The sequence below is a fragment of the Penaeus japonicus genome, unplaced genomic scaffold, assembly GCF_977035675.1.
Source record: "Penaeus japonicus unplaced genomic scaffold, GWHDUDI00000001_assembly GWHDUDI00000027, whole genome shotgun sequence".
Classification (NCBI taxonomy): Eukaryota; Metazoa; Arthropoda; class Malacostraca; order Decapoda; family Penaeidae; genus Penaeus; species Penaeus japonicus.
The window spans coordinates 11041507-11046506 of record NW_028234429.1 but is presented as its reverse complement, the minus strand read 5'-3'; the positions used below and the strand labels follow the sequence as shown (position 1 = coordinate 11046506).

General features: G+C 42.2%; 1 protein-coding gene across 2 annotated transcripts in view; it reads left to right on the top strand.

Annotated features, from left to right (window-relative positions):
* Window positions 1–5000, top strand: part of unpg (homeobox protein unplugged) — a 29559-nt gene that overhangs the window by 18156 nt on the left and 6403 nt on the right. The window lies entirely within an intron of this gene.

The following is a 5000-nucleotide window of genomic DNA, read 5'->3' as shown; positions in this document are numbered from 1 at the left end:
TTCCAAATACTAAAAATAAAAATGGTACATGGCAACAGTGAAACTCCGATCTGATTGTTACCAGAAGCAGAATGGGTCGTAAACTTCTTTTTTTTCTTCTTTTCTTTTTTTTTTAATTGGAACAAAGGGGGTAAGTTGCGTAATCAACCCGGATTCTTACTGATTTAAGATAAGAAATGATTTTATGTTGATTATTGATATATCAACAATCCATGAGTTTGTGATAGCTACTATCATCATGATAATGATAATAGATACCTATAATATGATATAATTTGATATGGTAGATATGCTAATATTAATAACAATAAGATAATAAGATACATTTATAGTAATATATACTAATTTAGTTTATATAGATTCATTTGTGTGTGTGCGTGTGTGTGTGTGTGCGCGCGCGCGCACTCTTCCCTTGTGGAACTGTAGTGAAAATTTATAGCTATATAAGGAAATGACAATAATAGTTGTATCATATTAATGACTAGTATAATATGAACACGTGAAAGACAACGCTAATGATTGCTAATTGAATACTTACTATTCCATCCAGGCTTAACAGCAGCCCTGATAATGGCAGCAATGGCGGTTATAAGGAAAATTATTGAAATATAAATAATAATGATGTCATTTTAGATTTAATAAAAAAATATATTCACAGTGATGAAGATATAACATACGCCATTTAAAATCAAAGCAGATTCAGCAGAATTGTTTCGAATAAATTAGTTTAATCATCCAGTCATTAATGGATTCTGGCTTCAGTTTCCATTCAATTAAACCGTTAAAACTCGGGATTAACTTTCTGTTTCCACAGTTCATTTTATTAACAGTGCAAAGTGCGGATTGCCAATTCAGTTTCAATCTTTTAATCATTAGTTGGCTTTGAATGGGAAATGACACCAGGGAGAGAGAGAACAAACATCGACTTTTACAACCAGGCTCCACGATCTATGTTTATATATCCTGAAAATTCCGTTAAAACATTCACATCTAAACATCATAATTGAAGCATCTGTACCATGCCACGAAAGACGAAGCATTTATACCTCGACAAAATACAATACAACTGTTTAACAACAGATACCAAGGTTAAGCATCTCCCTTTCGACACCGCAGTTAAAGCATTTAACCCTTTCCCTTTGGACATCACGGTTGGAGGGTCCACGGCCACTTACGGCCTCGGCCACAAGCGCCGACACCTTCTCAACACCTTCGCCGCAACGACCATTACTTCCCGACCTACCACCAGGGGCGCCATGGTCAAGCTAAGCTCGTAAATTCTGGCCTAATCACACATGAGAAGCTCAGCCTATATTTTTCTCCCCTGGCGCGGCGTTTCCATGATTTAATGCCTTTCAGCTGGGATGAAATATATTCAATAGGTGGCAGTAGCGTTGCCCGGTAAACGCGGAGGACTTGTTGCTATTTACATGCGGGTAATAGTCCGGGGTAATTACTGTTAAAGATACGCCAAATAGCCAATCAGCCAGGAATTCCACATTGACTTACAATCTAAGCCTTATACACGAGGTCACCCTATAATTTACTGCCGGGTGGTGGTTAACGGTGCTAACTCAGATTTTGAGGTTGGAGCTAACTTGGACGGGAAAGTTATTCCCGTGATGGCAATGCTCTTGCAATAAGCCATCTCCGGCGCGAGCAGTCGTTGCTGCTTAGAATAAAGTTCAACGGGCTCTCGGTTCACAAGAGCCCGCGACAAAGGCCAAGATTGTTGCGTTTCTGTACCTTGGTCGATAGGAAGTCCAAGTTCAAATTGCTTCAGTAAATAAAGCTAGGGAGCGTTTAGATATATTAGTGATTAATTGTGTTACGGAGATCGCTTTCTTTGTATCAACTCATTTTTGGTCTTTTAACTGAGCAGTGAAAAGTACATTAAGCAGATCAAGTTAGAGGAATTCTGATAGATTAGTTCACATCGATAGAGACAGTATTGGATGAGAATTAATAAATTTTCTTATACACACACACACACATAAACACACAAATATATATATATATATATATATATATATATATATATATATATATATATATATATATATGTATATATTGAGAGAGAGAGATATGTATATATTCATAGATATAAATATTAAATATATATATATGTATATTATACATATATACATATACATACACACACACACAAACACACACACCCACACACACACACACACACCCATATATATATATATATATATATATATATATATATATATATATATATATATGTATATACATATATACACACACACACACACACGTAGTATATGTGTATGTGTGTGAGCACTCTTCCTTTCTGAAACTTTAGTGATAAAAAATCGCTAAAAATGGTGTGGAAGGAAAGTAAAAAGAATGACAGAGAGTTCGTCGCACATTCCCTGTATTCAGCGGCGGAACATCAAAGCCTGGCATCTGGTAGCGCATCGTCAGCTTGGTCACATCGCCTGACGCCCTGATGGATGAAACAGTAGATTACTGGCGCTTCCCAACCCCTTGTGATCAGCCGTTGTCAGCAGTGTCAGTATACATTGTCTGGCGCCTGCTTGACTTGTCATCAACCTGTTTAACCTCAGCTATTTTCATCATAAACAACATTGGTTTCGGCGGAATATGTGCTGTTGATTTGCTCAACGAAGAGGATAAAGATTAGAGTGAGAGGGAGATGTTACCATGAACTATGAGCGATCTGAACTAAACTGAACATCACGTTGTACTATTATGAAAACATATGCATGTACGGACACACACACACACACACACACACACACACACACACACACACACACACACACACAACCCTGCCCTGTCGAGTCAATCCTAAAACGTTTATCACCCACTAAGCTGATATTTATTTAACGCGCGTCCTAAATCACACCGATAAACGTTGTCTAACCTACAACTCCAACCTCTCGGCCATCAGGTGAGCGGGGGAAATTGTGATGGTAGTTCAGACAGACAACAGTTTAGCTGATAATGCATTGGTTTGAATGTTTATAGGATCAGGTGATAGCTTTCCGTTCCGTGTGTTTACATGCCAGGGCCGGCGCAGACATGTGTTCATCTGAGATATTCCGGGAGCTTGCTGAATAAATCTTGGGCTGGACTTTCTTACTTGTGCTGTTGTTTGCTGTATTAGGAAATGGACTTGTAAGATAGGAGAGTCAGAATGTCGTTCCGGTTTGCAATTCGTGAGTATAAAATGCAAAGAGGGATGTCTGTGTACTGACCCTCTCCAAACAAAGAAACTCCTCGATTTTATACGTTCGAAAGAGCAGAAGTTCGACACTAACTTAACTGAGGTAATAAGAATATAAAGTATCACACGGTAGCTATCTTCCTTCACTACTCGCTTGACAAAGAAAGAAAAACAAAGAAATACTCGCAGCCGTTCCTCTCCTAACCTTCACTCCCGGCAGTCGCGCCCAACCGCCCGTAAAATGACATCTTTGGTAACAACACCCACTCACCCTTGTTAGCCGCACTACTTAAAGCGACTACTGTTCTAAAAAGAAACGTCAGACGAGTAATAATGCCACTAATAATAGCTATATAGCTTATAGTATAGGTGGTAATGATACCTATGTACCATATAATACGGGGCGTAATTGGGATATTCCAATACCCTATTTTTGACAATTGCCAGTTACTGCTGTTCCTTGTAGACTTTGTTTTTGTGAATTCCCGGCTTGCTGTGCCTTCGGATCACTGTGTTTTTCGAACATTACAGTATGATTTTAGAGACTTGTATGTCCTATTTTGACATCTTTACCGCCTTTCTTACCCCCCCCCCCCTTCTCTCTCTCTCTCTCTCTCTCTCTCTCTCTCTCTCTCTCTCTCTCTCTCTCTCTCTCTCTCTCTCTCTCTCTCTCTCTCTCTCTCTCTCTCTCTCCCTTTCTCCCTCTCCCTCTCCCTCTCCCTCTCCCTCTCCCTCTCCCTCTCCCTCTCCCTCTCCCTCTCCCTCTCCCTCTCCCTCTCCCTCTCCCCCCCTCTCTCTCTCTCTCTCTCAATCACTCCCCATCCCTCTCTCTCTCTCTCTCTCTTTCTCTCTCTATCTATCCTTCTCTTCCTTGTGTATGTGTGTGTTTGTGCGTTTGCAATGTACAAAATCGACTGTGTGTATGCATAATGGATGGAGTTTACACGTTAGATCATTTGCTTCTGTTTCTGCATAGATCTTTATCGCCAGTGCTATTAGTGCCACTGTAAACAATGCGGCTTCAGCAGAGCCACCCATCAATTTGAGACGGCAGCCTTGTCAGCTGCTGCAGTCTCATTTTCATCCAGGTTTTGCGTACTACAAATGATATATGTGCTAACCTTGCTGTCTGTTGGCGGTGTACATCATACGGTGATCGATTGTTATGTCTTGCTGTGTGGCCACGCTCCGTTGACCTATTGCTTACTGCTGAATGTGTTCCTGCAGCCGACAACCAATTCCATTATGCCGTTGTTGTGACATGTCGAAGACACGCGGGCCATGATCCCTTGTCCTCGCGGTCTGGCCACCGTCTTTAAACAAAACAGCTGATGTGTGAGGCGGTGGGACGTGGGAGACCCGGTAAGAGGATTTGATCTTTTGCGTGAGAGTGTGCAGAGGATCGCTGACACGAAGTTTTGGTGCTTGCACTGGTAAGCGTGGCGGGCGGAGCGGCGAGGTTCGTCCGCCCGTTAGCATCATGTGCGGGCTGCGGAAGGGCCCGGGAGTGATCGAGAAGGAGGAGGCTTCAGGCGACAGAGGTACATGGCAGCCTCGGCCTACCTGGCATTGTGCTCCTGCGGTAATGACGACCATACATGCACGTGTGGCGAGTCGACGTGATTCAGAGGTGCCTCTGCGGCCCAACCACCCGCCAGATTTGCATCTATATTGGTTTCGGCACGTAATTATTAGGCGAGAAGAGCGGTGATTGCCCGTTGCTTGCCCGCCGAGGGGGGGAAGGGCCTCCCGACACCGCCGGGCGAAGCCACGGACTCGAGTC